This window comes from Ailuropoda melanoleuca, chromosome 12, assembly GCF_002007445.2.
Source record: "Ailuropoda melanoleuca isolate Jingjing chromosome 12, ASM200744v2, whole genome shotgun sequence".
Taxonomy (NCBI): Eukaryota; Metazoa; Chordata; class Mammalia; order Carnivora; family Ursidae; genus Ailuropoda; species Ailuropoda melanoleuca.
The window spans coordinates 62,073,513-62,093,387 of NC_048229.1; the positions used below are offsets into that span (position 1 = coordinate 62,073,513).

General features: G+C 47.7%; 1 long non-coding RNA gene across 19 annotated transcripts in view; it reads right to left on the reverse strand.

The window, feature by feature from the left end:
• The window catches only part of LOC105237265, a 493,381-nt gene that overhangs the window by 173,701 nt on the left and 299,805 nt on the right, over nucleotides 1-19,875 (reverse strand). For all 19 annotated transcript variants that reach the window (XR_004618904.1, XR_004618910.1, XR_004618911.1 and 16 more), the window contains 3 exons: nucleotides 8,171-8,290; nucleotides 7,097-7,152; nucleotides 5,983-6,060 (listed from right to left, as the gene is read on the reverse strand). This is a non-coding gene — a long non-coding RNA (uncharacterized LOC105237265). The remainder of the gene's footprint in view (nucleotides 1-5,982; nucleotides 6,061-7,096; nucleotides 7,153-8,170; nucleotides 8,291-19,875) is intronic.

Sequence of the window (19,875 nt, forward strand, 5' to 3'; positions counted from 1 at the left end):
CCTTGCTTTGTGCTCTGTGGCCATGTGTTACAACCGACTCCATTTTCTCCAAAATTTTGAGCACAAAAAGTTCACAAACCAGGACTTTTTTTTTTTCTTTTTTTGCTCCTTGTCCCAGGTTGAATTTCCCCTCTTTTCATAGTGAGCTTTGGATAATGGCATCATTAACTTGGTTACATACCCACTTGGCAGGGGAACAGGTGGGCAGCACAGAGGTAATGGTGCTAGAATGAAGAGAACAGCAAAAAGTAAATTGTTTAAAGGCCCCAGATGATTAAACAATTACTCTCTTTGTAGTTCATATTTTAGAGTAAATAGCATTTACCCTAGACTGCCATTTTTTTTTTTTTTTTTTTTGTCTCAGGAACTCGTCTGCCTCTGCCGGCTGTGCGTGGGTTCCCTTTCTCCCCGATGAAATTTTATCGCTCCAGGAACTCTTTTGCGAGCAGAAGCTGCTGATCTCTGGCCAAATGAAAAAGGCCTGCACTTTCTGCTCCTCGTCCTGCATCAAGCTCGAATTTCCAAACACGATATCCTTTTCCTGATAGCCGGCTGCACTCCATTGTTTCTCTCTGCGCACGAATTCAGAGGTTTTAACTCCTTCTCTCAATAATATTTACCAAGGGTGCCGACAAGGTGGCCTCCCATCTTCAAAGAATTTCCGACTTCCAGAGGCCATTTGTGATTCGGCTCCGGCTCTGACGCCCACACCTCGAAGCTTCTGCGTGTTGGGTACCATGAAGTAACAACGGCGCATGCGTGTGACGCCGAGCCTCCCTACGCGGCATGTCTGGAAATTGTTTACATCCCGAGCATCTAAATCGGAGTTTGGGGGGCGGGGGTGGGAACAAAATGTGGCCCGTGTGTTGCTGAGATGTGAACCAGTCTGAAAACTTTAACCAGAAATGCTGAGGCATGTATGTGTATGTCTGTAATAACAGACACGACTGAGCGGGGGGGGGGTCTTTTTAATTGATACAAAAAATGAATTGTGGATTAACAACTTCCCCTAAAAGCATAAAGTGATAAAAGTGTCATAAATTTGGACCATGTTCAAGTACCACACAATTAGGGGTAGCCCTCGAAATCTAGCAAAAGTGGGATATCAAACTGTAATAAGGCCAATTCTTACAATCTCTTCCACTCCAGGCAAAGGAGTCTTGACCCCAAGACTCAGATGACTGTACCTCCTCGAGGTCTCTATCTGCACTAAGAGGGGATCTTTATCTCCAGCCTTTTCCTCGAGATGATAAATGGATTTATTGACTATGCTGAAGTTCATGCTCTGGAAGGAGAACTTGATTCATGTGAGTCCACACACTGAAATAAATAGACCACGTAGAAAATACAGTGGGCTTTGAGCCCAAGCTTCACTATTAACATTGAGATGGGAAAACAGCAGCAGCCGCAGCACCCAGGACTTGGTAGAAATGCAGGTTCCTGGGCCCCAACCCAGACGTTCTGAATCAGAATGTGCATTCTAACAAGACCCCCATTTGGAACATGCTGCTCTAAAAGGTTTCTGATAATGTGCAAACAATGTAGGGGACGTTGCACATTCATTGCAGTTCATTTCTGGTCCAGATCACCAGCTCCTAGAATGTGGGCTCTAAGGGCAGGGTTCATCTGCCCCCTCTCTAGGAGGCCCTCAATAAATAGGTTTTGAATGAATGACTCTTCTTCTCTGTGTTCTGTATGCCCTGGACTGTCCACTTCTGGCTTCAGGAATCATATTCCTAACCTTTGAAGTTTGCTCGCTGGTTGCTGGCTTGTTCTCAGGCCAACCCGTGAGGTCCTAGTGTTTGTAGGCTAATCTCAGGATTAGCAGCATTGTGCAGCAACCGGAGCTCCAACGTGAGCCCTGGGGCAAACTTCTACTTTCACTTCAGCTCTGTGAATTGTCTTTTTTTTTTTTTTTTAAGATTTATTAATTTTAGAGAGACAGAGAGAGCATGAATAGGAGAAGCAGAGGGAAGGGGAGAGAGAAACTCAAGCGGATTCTGCAGTGAGGGCGGAGCCGATGAGGGGCTCGATCTCAGGACCCTGAGATCACAACCCAAGGGGAAACCAAGAGTCAGACGCATATCCCTCACCCCCCCACCATGAATTTTTAAACCTCTTTTACTAGCAAGAATCACTTTCTGGCTGCTATGAAAAGCCCAGAGTGCAGAGCCAGGGCACATTCTGCATAACACTATTAAGCTTCCCCCAACAGAGCTATGACCCAGCCTGTGCACACTATTAAACTTCCCTGTCCCACTGCTGACTACAGTCCAGACTGTAATCACTTTGTCCCAAGTATCGATGAAAATGGAACACAAAGTAGACTGTCCTGCTTCCTCACTCCCACTTTTCAAAGTGGAATGGATGTGTCTTTTTCTAACCAGAAAAAGACTTCATTGCAGGTCATCATAAAACAAAACAGAACAAAAATAAATACCACCACCACCACCTACCACCTGTCTCAAGATATTGGAAGGGAGGTGGGGAATGTGAAATAAAGAGAATATTAAGGGCAAATATGATGTTTGTTTCATCTTTCTTTTATATCACATTACCATTAGTTCCATCTTTTCTAATGCCACATACAGAGGGTGAGAGGGCCTCATTACTTTCCTCTCCAAGTCTCGAGTTGGCCTGCCCCCCACACTGAGCCACTCCAAGGGTTTGCTTTAGCACAGATTGGCTCCACCACAGCCAGCTCTGCCCTCCCTGAAGGCCACCTTCTGTGTCCACTCCCCTCCCGCAAGATGGCCCCCTCCATGTGTCACTCCCTCCCAAATACAGCTGCTCACTTAATATCACCTTCACTTATTCCCATACCCTCAGAATGTTTCTTTACTTTCCCATTCACCCCCAACTGGGAGACAGGGTGACCCATGGATTTTGGAGTTAGATGCCAATTGCTTAAAATCCCTGTCCTGTCTCCTGCTTGTCAAATGATAGTGGGTAACTCATTTATCACCTTATGTCTCTGTTTCATCCTCTGTAGAACGGAAGTAATAGTATATATCACATAGGGTTGTTCTGTCAGTTAAAAAGTGAGCCCGTATCAGGTACGTATGAAAATGGTCAGTACATAATAACTGCTCCCATACTATCCACCAGGCCCTGCTACCAGGGATCCTGAGGAGTCTCTATCAGGCAGACCTAGAGAGGAGGAGGAGAGGCTCATGGAGCCCACCTCACCACGGATGTGAGATCAGACGCAAATCTTTCTCCATCCTGTATCTTCCCCAACTGTCAAAAAAAAACGCACAAAAGTCAGAGCCATCTTGAAAATCAGTGAGTGGAATTCTAAGGCCTGGGGGGGAAATGTATTATAGAGAAAAGAGACACCAATTTTCCAACCAGACAAATCAAACCAGACAAGCTGTGTGACCTCAGGCAAATCACTTGAGCTCTCTGAGCTTCCATTTCCTCGTTTGTAGACTGGAGATAACCATGGCTCCTTGCAGAGGTTGCAGTGGGATTAAATAAATGTGGTTAAACATCTAAAACAGCAGATCCATAATTGGGGATAAACAAGTGACAGTCTGTCTGTCGTCTCTCTTGCCTTTTCATAAAAGGTCAGGGAACACTGACATTGAGGAGGCTGACATCATAACCCGCTCCTCAAGCAGTGACAGCTACTCCTGAGCCATCAGCACAGGAGTGATCACTTGAGCTGTTCATTAGCATAAATATTCCACAATAATGTCATTTTAATGCTCCCAAAAGAGCACCTGTTATCTATCCCACAAATTGGGCCTTCCATAGCATAAATCATCAAGAAGCACTTCCCATGTGCCTTAAATGAAGGAGTGCCACTCCAACCAATAAAGCAAATAGTAAACAAAACAAAAAACAGACAAAGCACAAAAACACCCCATGCTGTGACTTTAATAGTTGATCAATTGCAGATCAAGAGCTTTAATTTCTCCTTAGCACGGGGTTGACAGCAGGAGCTGAGTTCCCACTCATTTAGATTTGATTATTTTGGTGAAAAACAAAAGTTCCATTCATCAGACCCTGGCCAATAAACACCCTCGAACTTGGGACTCTCTCCCAGAGAAAGATCCAGAAAATAGACAACTCCACAGAGCTGCTAAATGACCCCCAGAGAACAGGGCTGTATAGGGACCATCCGCCCATCGCAAGGCCAAGTTGTGAAGCCAACGCTGTTTCCCTGAGTAGATCATGAGCTATCTGAGGGTACAAGACATGTTCGGTCTATTGCAGGATCCAGACCCAACCAAGTTGGCTTCATTAATTTCCTTAGGCAAACAAGTGGTGGTCAAGCCAAACTTTGCCTCCCCCACTACTCAAGTACCTTTGCTGACCACCGCATGAAGGTTACAGATCTCTAATTCCACCAGGCCCAGTACTTCCCAACTTCTCTTTGAGTCCTCCTCTGAAAATTTACAGATAAACACAACAGCAATTATAATAATAACCCACACTCTTCCAGGCCTCCTAGAACTCCTTCTGGTTCACACCCATGGCCCATTTCATATGAAAACATCTATGCCCTTACTTGAGGACAGTGAAGACACAGTCATCGTGCAAGACTGGGAGAGGATGAGGACATGGAGACACCACATCCCCTGGAGTCTAACAGAGCAGACGTGAATGGCTCAGCCAGGTAACAGCTGAATGGATTCTGACATTGCTTAATAATGGGCAAATACATTTAACTTCTCCATAAAATGGTACAATACTATCTATCTCATTTGTTTTCTACAAACACCGTGGAGTGCCATATTTGTCAATCATGGATCTAGGCACTAGGGACTGAGCAGTGAACAAAACAGACATGATTCCTGATCCTGTTCAAGTGAGGTGTAGAGAGGTCACCTCTTTAAAGGTGGCTAGTCCGTGAAAGTAACTCAACTCAACAAAATACAATTATTTCATTTGTAATGCCCAGGACCAGGCCTTGACATGTAACACTTGCTCTATAAATAATGAGAGAATAAAGTAAGTAATTGCTTCTGAATTAGCCAGAGCCAGACCCAGCACACTCTAAGCAACATGATCATTTCTCTGCCTCGTTAAGTGTAACTCAGTTCAACTATCACATCATGTCCTGGTGCCTTTATGGGGCCGTATTTAGCTCAAGGTTTGGGGAAATATCTAGCAGAATGGATCATATTCTGCTAGGCTGGTGGGAGAATGTGATGGAAACAGCTCAATATAATTACATGATATGCATATAAAGTTAGACAAATGTGCAAGACTTGACAGAGGAAGGAGCGAACTCCCAAGTTAGAGGAGGCCTTCCCCAAGGTGGTCACACCTGAGCAGGTATGACAGAGGGAGGAGCTTTGTTACTGGATGTTAACATCACTCTGCTCATTTAACACATGCTCACTGAATGACTGTGTGTGCCCAGCTCCACACTAGGTTCTGAAGGCCAAGTTCAAAGTCAGAGGCTCTGTCCCAAAGAGTGCCTACACAGCATAGGCAGGTCTGTTCCAGATGGCTGTGAGGAGCTCTGTAGTCCTCAGACAGTGGTGTGCCTAGAATAGTCAGGGAGGGCCTCCTGGAAGAGGGGGATGTGGATCTTAAGGGGAGAGCAATATTGAAGCAAGGGGAGAGGGGCGATACACTGGCAGGAGGGCTACATTTCCTACTTTTCTTGGCCTGGAGTTTTTGTCTTAGGCATGACGTCAAACGTGAGCTATCACTTCTGTGGAAGAACAGAACCAAGGGGGAAATGACCACTGAGAATAGCTATTTTGGGCCTCGAAGGGCAAGGAGCAGCATGCTGAGTGGCCTTCAGAAGCAGGGCATTGCTTAATATTGGACAGAATGCAGATGCCAGACAGACTGGCCCCAGGTTGCTGGAGGAGCACGCTACCTGGGAGTTGGCAGTCCCCAGGCCTCCCCAGCAGGGAGAAACCATGACAGGCCCTGGCAGGGGTCCACAGCCTGCAGGGCATGCAGGCTTCCTGGCAACAGCCAAGGCCAGCGCCGGCCAAACTGAACAAAGCAAGTTACCTGGGTCCCGGCCGAAGCCCTGCTGCCTTTCTGCCTTCCTCTACTTGTCAGAGGCCTTTTAGGTTCCAGCAGCTCCACCTTTAAGAGAGGGGACAGGAGACAGACAGAAAGGGTGACGGATCAAGGACCCAAATTGCAAAACAAAGTGCTGAGCTCTAACCATCCCCCAGAGTCTCCGTATTTTTTCACCCCATCCCCAAATATCTATCACCACTAATAAAACCTCGATAACTCTATCAACCAAAGAGTAAAATTCAGCAACACAGACAGGCCCTCTGTGGGCTGTGAGCATGTGTACTGGCAGGAGAGGGACAGGAAAAGCCCAGCACCCTCTAATGCCAGGCTCTGTGGGCGCCACACTTACAGGAGGAGGGGTGGGGGGCTGGAGGGACTTGGGAGGAAGACTGAGGCCTGCACTAAAGGAAGAAGCCCCTCTCCATCCTTCTCCCCAACAGCATCTTCGCCCCAGGCTCTTCAAATGCTTTCAATTAATCTCCAACCTCAAACAATTGGCACTTGGTAATGTGGGGGGAGGGGACCTGACAATTGTTCTGAGCTAAACTGTGTCCCCGAAACTTAGATGTGGAAGTCCTAATCTCTAGATAGGGCCTTCAAAGAGGCCATTAAGTCAAAATAAGGCCACTTGGGTGGACCTGCATCCAGTACGACTGGTGCTCTCACAAGAAGAGATTAGGACACAGCAGACACCAGGGATGCACACATGCACGCGTGCATACACACACACACACACACACACACACACACACACACACAAAGACCATGTAAGGACACAACATGAAGGCAGCCATCTGCAAACCAAAGGGAGAAGTTGCAGAAATCAACCCTGCTGACACTCTGATCCCACATGTCCAGCCTCCAGACCTGGGAAAAAATGAATTTCTGTTGTTGAAGGCCCCCCCCCCCGGTGTGCGGTATTCCCTGACGGCGCACAGCCCTGGCAGACAAGGACAGTGGGGCACAGTTCCGGCCGAGAGAGCACTTCTGAAGGATGGACCGCTCAGCCAGATAACGTCCGTACCGAGCTACGAACCGCCAAGCCCGCAGAAGCACCCATGCACTCACACAAGGACAGACACGTGACATGTTCACTCACCCACATCTACGGCTGCCTTAATGGGATACGTGGATCTTCCAAATGTCCAGTCCTCCCTTTTGAAAGAAACAAATCATTTTTCAATAACTTTAGTGTGCTGGGAGCAGGTAGCTGGCCTTTATAAATTTCATTTGAATGGTTTAGTTTCAAATACAAAAGTTAGGGGTGACTGGGTGGCTCAGTTGGTTAGGCATCCGACTCTTGATTTAGGTTCAGGTCATGATCTCAGGGTTGTAAGATCGAGCCGCACGTTGAGCTCTGCGCTGTGCCTGAAGCCTGTGGAAGATTCTCTCTCTTCCTCTCCCCCTCCCCCCTTCTGAAAACAAACAAACAAAATAAACAAAACTGAACTCCTACAAAATGCTCGCTTAATTTGACCTAACTAGTCAAACTGGCAAGTTTGAAGGCCCCATTCCCATCTGGGGCAATGGCTGTTGTAGCTCTAAGCTGGAAAGTTTGCCCTTCAGGGCATGGGGGAGCCCCGTAAAAATGACACCGACCCGAAGCCACATTTCCTATCATTGAGCTCAGCTGTCTCTGAGAGCTTGGGACATGTGTGACATCTGTGGTACTGCTAGGACAATTCCCCACATCCCTTCGTAACCTGATGGTTTTGTCATACTGAAGAGTTGCAGCCTGGAGGAAAGGCGCTAATTGAAGGCAGGTGGTTTCTACTCCTTCAGGGAGGAAACTCATTTGATGGCTTCCTACCTCTCTGTCAGTCAATCAACAGGCAAGTATTGGCAGCTAGCTGAGTGCAGGGCGCCAAGGTGGCTGCTGAAAAAATACAGAAATTCGAAGAAACAAATACCCCGCTGGCAACATCATGAATCAGCAAAGGCAAGATTTGGGGCAAAAGCGACCACTCCTTCCAGACGATTTGAAGATGCAGTGCGCCCTGCACAGACCCAGCTCTTCACTCCATGCTGACGAGTTTATGGCTTCTCTTCATTTAGCCTGTAATATTTCGGCTTTATTTCCCTCCCACTCGCTGCCAGGAGTGCATTCCGATGGGCGATACCAGGCATTCATCGCGGGCTCCCACCAAGGGGCTCCCAGGAGCCATGCACCTACCCAAGCTCATTTCCAGCCCTGGCGGCAGTCTCAGATGGCTGCTCCGTCCCTCCTTCCCATCTTCTCTACAACTGCCACAAAGCAGATAGTTGAGTGCTTGACATTTCCTTTGAATTAAGGCTGCAAGTTAAGTGGACATTTTCAGTTAGATAGATGGCTACTCCAGGCCTCCCCACAGCTAATGATGCCCCAGAATGCAGATTTCACCTGTTCCTTTCATATGCACAACGCTGGGCTTGAAATTTGCAAGTCCTCAATGAAGAAATAGCCCTGATTGCTCATTAAAAGCAAGAGAAAGCAATTAAAATACAAAAGGCAGAGCAAAGCTTAACACTTGGAAGTTGAAAGTTGAGCAAGCATTGTCAGAAGGTGGGGAGTCAAATTTAGAGTGTGGGAGCCAGAGAGAGGATCAAGGACCCTAGTCAGCGAAACCACACACGCGAGCAAAGAGGAGAGCAGAGCCAGGGCAGGCCTAGTGCTGAGCATTCTTTTTTCTTTTTTTCTCATTTAATTTATATTCACTTAATTCACGGAAAGGAGCTGAGTGTGAAATGTTTCATTTAAAAAAAAAAAATGTCCCCTCCTTCTTCTCTACAAAGCTCACTTTCAACAGACCCGGCGGCAGGCTTTGTGAACACATAGGTTGTACCGCAGAACAGGTCCCCCCTGCTTTGAGGGGCCAGACTTGGTTTCATGTCCTACTGTCGCCATCTTGAACAGACTCGCTTCCAAACAAGGGATCTTGAGTTTTCATTTTGCACCGGGCCCCGCAAATTATGCAGCCAGTTCTGCTGCTAGAATAAATGACTGTCCAACCTCAATTGTTCTTTCTGAACTCTTTTCCAGAACCCTGGGTGGGACAGGCCCAGCCCCTCCCAGCCCCACAATGTTCTTCTCAGGTCTGTCACCAGACCTTCCGTTGGTGTCACTTGCCAATAGGATCAGGGTTAACCTGAAAAAGGATCCACGATGCACTACGAATTAAAATAAGAATCCTGGAGAGCATTTCCTGGGAGGATTTTTGGTGGGCCTGACATATTTGTGGGGAAGTGAGTCTCCCTTCAAATTGCTTTGCTCCTGGGTAAGCAGCAGAGAACAACTATCACCATAGAACCATTGTCCCAGGCAATGAAAATTTATCCTAGGTGTTAATTAGCTCAATATTTATCTCATCTAATATGCAAATTAAGACACTGCGGTCTCATTAGCGTCATCTGTGTTTCCTTTAAGCAAAACTAAATCTCTTGCCAATGTAAGAAAAAGAAAAAAAACAAACATCAGTATTTCTCTTTGAAGCTAATGAGGGTGTGATTTGGCTCTTTCTTTGTTAGGAGGTAGCAAGTTAGGAAAAAAACACATTTTAAATATGCCAAGTGTGGCCTGACCTCATCTGTCAGAGGCGAGAACACGGCCTTGACTGGTTATTAGGCTTTCCACATCTAGCTTGTCCAAAGAACCGGGGCCTGAGGAGCCAGTGGGTGAGTTTGCAAGGAACCCCCATGAGGGCACAGACCAAGAAAGGGCATGCAGCCTTCAGGAAGAACCCTCTTAGCAATCAGATGTGGTATTACCTCAATGAGAAGAGAGGTGAGAAAGAACTTTACTTATGCCAAATCTTAGAAAATGTTTCTCAAATTGAAAAAGAGCAAAGAGATTTTAGCTTAAAATTTCTACTCCTTCCAGCTTCCCATTTTAAGATTTTAGCATTTATACGAAGAATAAGCAAACAGTCATCGAATACCCACATTGTGCCCCAAAAGGCAGGCTTTCTGCACTGGTAACAACAATACTACAGAACGACAAGGAACATCAGGAGCAACTTGAATGTTCTGGGCCTTCGGCAGGCTGCTGGGAATCCCATCTGTGTTAGTTTAACCTTCGTAGTAACTCAGAAGAGCATCATTTCTCCTTGTCAAAGATGATGACACTGTGGTTCAGGGCAGTTAGGTCACTTGTCCAAGATCACGCGGCTAAACTATAGCCAAGGTGGAACGAAAAAACAAAAGGAATATGACAGTCCACAGGGACATGGCCTAATTAGCGTGGTGAACTAAGCGCAGTACTAAGAGGGTGGAGGGGGTGCCCCACTCTCTCACCCTGGAGGCTAATGTACGTCCTGAATCCCTGAATTCTGAGACCACAGGCCCCAGTGTGGCTCCTTGCTATCCTCCCTTTCCTAATTTGACAAGTGATTCAAAAATCTGTTTTGTGAACACCATCTGCTCCCTGGGGCAGGAGAGAGACCAGTCTGCAACCCAACACCTTCTGGCTGGAGCCTGAAAACTGAAAACCACTGCACAGGCGGATGGAGGCTGATTTCCATATGTTGCAAATTGTGTCAGGTGTCAGAGCCATGGTGTGAGGAGAACTCCCCGCCCGAACCAACCAGGGACAGGCAATGGAAGGCAGAGGAGCTGCCCTTGGCCCCCGGAGGAAACAGGAGAAAGAGCCATGACCTCCCTGTGACCCATGGCCCCCAGATGACAGGTTCCCGCAGAGCGACTTTGCCTTGTCAGATCCCATACCCGGGAGCTTGGCCTTCACCTTGAAGCCAAGCAGCGCAGCAGAAGGGAAGGCAAGTGAATGTGGCCGGGCTGTGTGGGAGCTGCGGGGAGCAGTGTCACCGCTGGGCCATCAGAAAACTGCATGGACAGATGCTCCAAATCTCTGGAGACGCTTATCCTTCTCTACTTCACATTCCAGGGGATGCTTCTGGTCTGTCCCAGTGTTTCCCCTTCCATCCCGGCCTCGGAGCCCCACAAACACGCAGAGATGGAGAGCCCCACTTGACAGATAGGAATACTGAGGCACCAAAAGGCCAAGTGGCCTGCTGAAGCAAGAGAGCCATATAGCTTGGGAAAGAACCTGTCTCTAAATTGTCCCCTCTGTTCGGGTTCCCATGCTGGGGGTTGACCACACTGAGCTTTCTCCTAGTGTTGTCACAATGTCCACCGGAAGCAGGCACTGCTGTGCCCATTTTAGGGATGGAGAAACTGAGAATGAGCATATCCAGGAATGGGAGAGAGAAGTGCGTATCCCCTAAACGCCTCATGCTGGGGGTGTTCTACGGGTTACAAGACCATATAAAATAGGAACAGGTAATAGAGAGAGGGATGGCATGGGAGTTCCAAGTGCAGAATGACCCTCAAGCCCTGGGTGGAAAAAGTGAGAGGAAAAAAAGCAAGCAATGTACTTCCTGTGATAAAGTCGCACCCTCCATCTCCAGCCCTGGGGCAAGAGTTATGGGGGGGGGTGCACACAGGGAACAAAGCAGGAAGCAGAATTGTAGCCTGTGTGCAGAAGGTTGGGGGACACAGAAGTTCCAGCCCATGGCCTGCCGCACCTGAGAAACAACAGGAAGCAAGCCACACGTGCTGAGGGTGAACAGCATGGGTGTGGAAGCTGAGCATCACATGGAGTTTCAGCGTCTTGCGCCACTGTCTCTACCTCTGGTGACCAATAATGCGTTTTGGATTTCTTTATTCCATCTGATAAACCTCTTCACATAAACTCGCTTTCAGAGTGGTTGCCTTGGGTTTCTTTAAATTATGTAATATTTGATACATAATGAAATATACATCAGGTATGAGCAAGATCTAAAGCGAAATCATAAAACCCATTCCCACGGACTGACCAGGCTGGGCCTGAGAAATAATGTCACCAAAGCACTGAGACCTTCCGAAAGTCCTTCTCTCATTCTGTCTGCGCCTTCTGCCCGCCAGAAGGGAGTTTTAGCCTGAATTGTGTATTCATCCATTGTCAGATTGCTTGTATATACTAACATATATATGTTAATATAATAACATGTAATATATAATATATATATTAGTGTGCATCTATACAACATATATACACATATGCATATCATACATATATATACACGTGTCCCTTTATGGTACGTTGTTTAGATTTTGTTTGTGAGCTTTACAAAAATAGCATCACAGTGCAGGGACACCTGCGTTCCTCTTTTCTCACATTATGCCCTGTTTTTCAGATAGTCTCAGTAAAGGGGGAATTTGACCTACCAGCAAATTCTATGCCGCTAATTTTAATGAGAGTTTATGAAAACAAAAAGGTGGCATTGAATAGGATGCTATAAACCCTAGGGGTTCATTTAATCCTACCCCCATTTCATAGACAGATGAGGAGCCTACAGAGATCTGGTCTCAGGGAGACCTCAGGCGCCTCAGGGAGCCAGGATGTGGCCCAGGAACTGCCTAGCGCCCCCTGGAGGCGGCACAGTGCACAACTCCAGGAGACACCATTTGCGGGCCAGGTCTGGGAATGGTGCCCTCGTTCTCCCGGGGAGGGTGATGGGGGCCCTGCCAAAGTTCCTGCTTTTATCTCTCCACTTTGTGCCCAGAATGGGGCTGATATTCAAACCTCTGCCAGGACGACATGGCTGCTTTTTAAGAAATTTGACACTGCCGATGTACTACTGCCTGAGTCTTGTTTGTTTTATTTCCTGCTACCCGATTTGTGACAGTGAGCCTACTAAAAATTCCTTTCAACTCAGATGTCCTCCCCATGCAATATCATACTGGAAAAATCACATTTTGCATTACTGAGAAAGCATCTTGCCTGCTTGATTGTCCCCAGCACCCGGAAAGAAATGCTACCACGGAGAGAGATGACAATTTAGAAGAGGACGGTGAGGATCTCTAAATGGGATTTCAGCTGTTAAGCAGGGTTCGTTCCTTCGCAGCTGTGTTACCTGAAGGGAGAGGAAATGCTCCAAGGGTGAGAGAAGGAAGCAAGGGAACTGCATTCCCGGAGCACCCACAGCTCACCAGGTACTACAAGGTGTCTCCCACAGGCATTACCACAGGCAATCCTTGTGGAGGTCCTAGTGGGCAGTGGTTTTTTAATTCCCATTTTAAAGATGAGCAAAACCGAGGCCCTGAGAATTTAAGTGCCATGCCAAAGGACAAAAGCTGGTCAGTTTGTTGACCTGCAATTCAAATGATTTTCTTCCCACCCCAGCTTCTGGCTTCTTTCAGCGTGACCCAGGCCCACTGGGAAGCAAATCCCATCAGGCATCTGCAGATGCATGAAGAATTGTGAGTGAGGGGACTTCCGTGTAGAGCAAATAACCCTACCTCCAAAATGTGGAAGGAGCTTCAGAGATCATCTCACACCTTTCTCCTGTTTTACAGATAGCAAAAAAGAGACCCAACTCTGAAAATAGTCAGTGAAGCGTCTTTCAGAAGCCACACACGTACAAGGCCCCCCCTTCCGAATCATGTTCACTGACTGCCAGAGAGGAGCTCATAATTGCATATCCAGTGTTGCATTAACATTGCATGCCGATTTTTTTTTAAGTTTGAATAAACTTTTTAGCCTTGAATACTTTAGACTTACTGAAAAGTTACAAAGGTGATATGGGGAGCTCCCATATATCCTTTATCCAGCCTCCCCTACGGTTATCCTCCTCCATAACCGTCATCCATTCATCAACACTAGGAGATTAACATTGGTACCTACCATAACTAAGCTACAGGCTTCATTTGGATATCAACAATATTTTACAAATGTCTTTTTCTGTTCCAGGATCCAATCCAGGATTTTAAATGCCAATTTAATTATTTATAAGTCTCTCAGCCTTGAAAACATGTCCAATATCTGCCCACCCACTAGGCCACGGAGTTCCCAGAAGGCAAAGGCCCCAGGAAATGTAGTTCTTTGTGGGCAGACAAAAATATGCATCTGTTAAATGTGTACTGAGCAATGTAGACTTAACAAAGATTTGTTATGTTGGTTCTTGATCAATGCCAAGACCTCAAAAATGGCCCCAGGACCACAGTGCCTCCTTCACTCTTTCCCCATACTGACATTAAAAATATGAAGCAGAGAATTCAGATATACAGATCTATGTTCATGCGTATGCTATGCACATCCACGCCTATGTACAGAGAAACACATATGCACGGCTACGTGCTCCACAAAAGGCACATTTCAAATCAACTGAGAAATGGTGTGGGAACAATAGGCCATTCATGGAATTTTGGCTCTTCATAAGTAGATTCCTACCTACCCCTTACCTAATATCATTCACAAAAGTAAGTTTCAGAATTATTAAAGTGTCAAATGTTGAACAAGTAAAAGTACCAAATAATTAGAAGAAAACACAGAAAAATATATTTATCCTATTGAGGTGAGTCAGGCCTTCTGAACACAAATGCTGTGAAAGGAAAGAACAAAAATGCTGAATTAAATATATAACAAAATATAGAACTGAGAAAATATTAATGAGGAGAAAGAAGTTTAAGATGAGAACATATAGGGGTGCCTGGGTGGCTCAGTCGGTTAAGCATCAGCCTTCAGCTCAGGGCATGATCCCAGGACCCTGGAATCAAGTACTTTGTCACACTCCCAGCTCAGTGGGGAGCCTGTTTCTCCCTCTCCCTGTACCACCCCCTGCCCCCCCCAACCCATGCTCTAATAAATAAAATCTTTAAAAAAAAAAAAAAAAAAAGAGGGGGCACCTGGGTGGTGCAGTCATTAAGCATCTGCCTTCAGCTCAGGGCGTGATCCTGGCGTTATGGGATCGAGCCCCACATCAGGCTCCTCTGCTATGAGTCTGCTTCTTCCTCTCCCACTCCCCCTGCTTGTGTTCCCTCTCTCACTGGCTGTCTGTCAACTAAATAAATAAAATCTTAAAAAAAAAAAAAAGAACCTATAAAAATGTCCACAAATCAATAGGTAAAAGATTAAACAAACAGACAGAAAATGACCTACATTTGAATTGGCAATTCACAGAAGTACAAACCCCCAAAGCACATCAAAGAAGAGCCGCCCTCCCTCGTCATCAGAAAGCAAAAAACGAAAGCAACAAGATGTCATTCTCACTCAATGGTTCCCAGGGGGGAAGCCCATGTGTGTCGGAATGGGAGTCTGGGTGAGGGTACGAAGAGCAAGCCTTGCAGGAGCTGAGCTGCGGGGAGGGATGTGGCCGGAAGCAGCCTCACCCATTGTCATGAACCCCACGCCTGCAGTAAGTGTTGCGTTTACAGCTCCGAACCCGGGCCTGCGTGGCGTACACAAGAGTCCTACAGCTGAGAGACGGGTGGGAACCAGGACTACAGTCTCAAGCCAGTGCACCAGGGCCTACTGTCAAAGTGGGAACTTGACCTTCCTCTGGGGCAGTCACGTCGGTCCAGGAAGAACACACAAAATATTGTTCCAGGTGGGGGCCGTGTCCCCATGTCAGGTGCTATCCCCAGGTGGCTCTGGCCCAGCCTCAGCCCACCACCAACCCCACCCCAAACTCAGATCCCCAAAATCTGCTCATGGAAACTGAAGGCAGAATAGCAAGAGACTCACAGTGGCAAGAACAGCTGGGGACGCTGCTGGCTGCCAGCCTCAGACGTCCCGCCCGAGCGTGGGCGATTGACAGCCAGGCCTTAGAGCCCTGTGTGAGAAGAGCCCTGATCCCTGCCCTCCCCTGGGCCAGCTGCCAGGTTCTGCCCTCCCAGGAGGTGCCTCCAAAGATCCCTTCTACCGGGATCGCCTACAGTTCCTCCCCTAGTCCCACTCCATCCATTACAAAGCTTTATTTAGAGCCTTAATACCAAGGGGCCCTGACACAGCACCCACCGTGAGTAATATTTTGTATGTTCCCTGTGAACCATTGTTGCTGCCCCCGGAGAAAGGCCAAACACTTCAGGCTCCTTTGGGAAGCATTTGCATGACTTATGAGGTTTATTTAGGGCCTTAAGAGTGCCTTCCCAGAGGAAGAGCAGGCTGGGCCTCCTCCTGGCTGGAGGCCCTGGTCAGTAATACGCCCGAAGATTTGCTGGCAAGAAGCTGGGAAGCTGTCCCCACACTGCCAGGCAATTTGTTCTGGAGTCTGATGATGGGAGAGGGGGAGTGATATAAGGGGGAGAGTGAAGAGTTTAAAAATATGGAGGAAGGAGCTCAAAAGCCCTCACATCCAGACTCAGTAGCCTGCCAAACAGAAACTTTCCCAAGGCTTCTGCTAGTCAAGTGTGAGGCCTTCTAAATGATACTAGCTTCCATCAGCCAGGAAGTTTGGCAGCTGAATGTTTAAGCCCCCAAATTAAGGCCAGTCCGTGCGGTGAGAAGTCCACCAGAGGGAAAGGTGTATCTGATCCCCGAGGTTGTTCAGAATTGCCAGTGCAAGGTGGTAACAGAAAGTCCACTGATTTGTGCTGTGTCCTCTGCCCACAAGGCCCTCCCTTCTTGCCACACCCAGTGTGGGCTGTCCCACCTGTCCTCGCTGCGTCTGAGACCCGGCCTGAAGCAAAGACTGATCTCAGTGACTTAGAATATGGGAAAGACTTGAAAGGTCAAGCCATCCATTCATACTTAGTTATGTCATTCATGTGTCCTTCTTAGGGGAAAGGATCAAATCACAGGGACTGGAGACCATGGTCTGCATTCTGCAGCCAGGCTGGTGACGGACGTGGAAGTCAACCCAGACCCTCCTCCTCAGCCGCCCATGTGAGCAGACCCTCCCTCCCATGACCACCTCTGTGCTACTCCACAGTCCAGGCATCACCCGGATGGGGACTGGGCAGGTGACTTCTGTCTGGCTCTCACTCATTCCCTCGGGGCCTCCCCCCATCACCCCACACTGCAGAGGGGGACTTTGCTGAATGTGCCTCATTCTTGTCATTCCACCAGTCTGACCTGTGAGGAGTCTTAATCTAAACCCTGTCCACCACTCAAGCTGTATCTACTCCCTTCCTTGCAAATCCACCCTGATCCCGGGCTGCTGTTCTGCTGGGCTCCAGATGTGCTGTTGAGCGGCCCCAGTGCTTTAGCTAAGCTGTTCCCGGTGGAAGGAAAGGCAAACCTCTTGCCTCCATGGTAGTAAGCCTGTCTCACCCTTCAATGTGCATCCCAGCTGCCTGGCACCTGGAACTCAGCATTATCAGTGCCCTGACTTCTGGGAGCTCTTTCTACGCCTTCTCCAACTAGATGTCTTACTATGTTTGAATTCCTGGTCTGGATGGCTCCTGGCCTCAGGTTCATGCTCAGTGAAAGACAAAAAAACAAATCACTGAGTGTGTGGTTTAGGGATTTCTAATCCCTGTGGGCAGCAGTAAGGGTTGGGACTCCAAAGTCAGTGCTCAGTGATGGTTCCATGGAAGATGGGGAGAGGTTTCTGGGGCCTGGGCTCTCAGCTGTGAACACACAAGCCTGGTCATCTCTGGAGGGTGCAAGCTTGCCCATCCCCCGGAGTATCAGGCAGACTGAGGGAGCCCAACCGAGCACTGGGCACAGAGCCGGGACCCCGGGGGCCCCCAGAACAAGCAGGGGTTCCTCTGCTGTGGCCCAGCTTGCCAGGCCATGAGAAGGTGGGGGCCGCTGAGAATATGGAGCAGAAGTAACATTCACCTATCCTGTAGGTCCCCAAATCATTTCTGCTATGTGGCAAAAAGCAAAACCCAGCCAGGCAACGAGGTGAACTTCTGGTGCTGAAGTTAGAGTTCATGACCCCATTCTGCTGGAGACACTGGCCACACCACAGCTGGACCAACCAGGCCCTGAATCGGTCAGAACCCTGCCTGAGCCTGGGCCTCTACAGCAGCCACATCCACTAGGAGCCAGGTCCTGCTCAGGGTGCCGGGTTCAAATGCCAGTCCTGTCACTGACCTTCCCCCCTTACACTGGGTGAGGTGCTCCCCTTTCTCTTGCTCAGCTTCCTCTTTTGTTAAAAGACAAATAGGTCAGCCACTGTGATTCCCAGTGCTCCTCCCAGCAGTGACTTGAGGAGGTCACTTCTCCCTTGAGGCCCCGGTGGGGTCCCCATCTGCCCACACAAACTCCAGAGACTTGAGTGGGAGGAGGGGATCAGATGGGCACTGGCAAAAAGAAGCATGCATTTTCCAAAACTGGTCTGTTGACCCATAGATTCTGTGGGAGGTGAGGATTCTTTGTTCATAAGTTTGCAGGCCTTCTCAGAGCCTTAAATAAGCAAATAAACACTAAGCAAATTAATCAGGAGCCATCAATTATTAGACACGGAACCCACCCTATCCCAGTCTCATCTGAGCGTGGAGCCTTTTCTTTCCTCTAGCAGACACTCTCCCACAACCAAGGGTCAAGTAAGAAAGCACTTTCAGAAACCCCAGTCAGGTGACAGCCACTACCAGATTTGAGCCAAATCCTGGCTCATCATTTATTTGTGTGAATTTGGATAGACGTGAGGCTTAATGTACTTGGATGAAAATGGAAATGTGAACTGTATCTAACAGTTAGCATGCTTTTCTTTCCTACATTTCTATATTTTCCAAAGTAAGCATTTTAGTAAATACTTCTTAAATGCATGAATAATCTGATGAGGGTGTAAAGTGAAAATTCAAGAACTTCTCCCAACCCCCTAGTCCCATAACTCAAAAATAGTAATAATAATAATAATAGCACTTGTTTTGCATGACCTTTTAGAACCTCCACATGAACATTTTAGAATGGAAAAGAAAACACTGTGCTTTACTTTCAAACCAGAGTATCTGTGACCTCCAGCTCTGGTGGTTGTTATAAAAACCGTGAAGGTAGCTCTGCGTGTGAATGAGCCCAACACAGAGCTTGACACAGGACGGGCACGCCGTAAATGTCAGCCCAAAGCAAACTCCGACTTACAGATTGGAACACTCGCTCAGGGAGCCCTTTGCCAGTTGCCATCAGACTTGGTGACCTCCAGAAGCGGCTGCCCTGTGCATATTCAGGAAGAAATTTAGACCTTCCTAGCTCCAGCCCCTGGAGCCTCTGGAAGCAAACGGCTGCAGGAGAGACGTGTGCTCCACCTCTCCGAGGGGCCACAGGCCTCGAAAGCTGTGCTTTGCCTGCCAGGGGCCAAAGAGATTTCCTGACGGTGGTGCCAAGAGAAATCTGTCTGGGGGTGGGGGTCAGAGAAGAGAAAGGAGGAGGAGGGCTGGAAGGGGTCTGCACCTCACCATGGACAAGGAGCTCTCACGCTTCTCTGGAGGGTCCTCTCCAAGTCCTTTCCAGGCCAAGCTTGGAAAAACTCCTCATGGATCTTTATCATGGTCAAATTACTCATTTTCAAAAAATCCTGCTGCAGATGGGCAAGTCCCCACGAAACCATGCCAGGGACTCTTTAGGGCAGATCCTGCTGGTTGGCATAATAAGCCCTTATTACCGTAGCATGGAGGGGTGTCGGCTTGCCAGAGGCCTGCTTTTAATGAACTTTACCATCCAAAATTGGCCGAGAGAACATGAGTCAGATTTTGCCAATCAATTGGAATTGATTACTTCTCGAAAGCCAGGCCTCGGCTTGCAGGAAACACACACAAAACACACCCAACATTTGGGGGTTAGTTTGATTTCTTGGAGGAAAAAAAAGGAGTTCTTGGCAGCCAGAGATAATGATGGATCAGCCTTTTCAAAATTCCCAGGACACTGGAAGGAAATGGTGTTTCTTGAGGGAGCCTGGCAGATGGAGGACGCTTGGCAGTCTCAGAGTTCAGATCAGGCTCCTTCGTTTTCTTTGTTTTGTTTTGTTTCTTTTAATTCATCTACCCACATGTCCATTCATATAGCAGACCTCAAAAATGCTGAGAATTCACTCTATGAATGGGGAAGGGGCTATAGGAACTCAGAGGAAGGAGGTTCTAGGCAGAGCTGAATCCTGAAGGATAAGGTGTATTCTCCTGGGGAAGAAGGCAAGGTGAGAAAAATTCTCCTTGACATCCAAGGCTTCACAGTGGCTGTTCCTT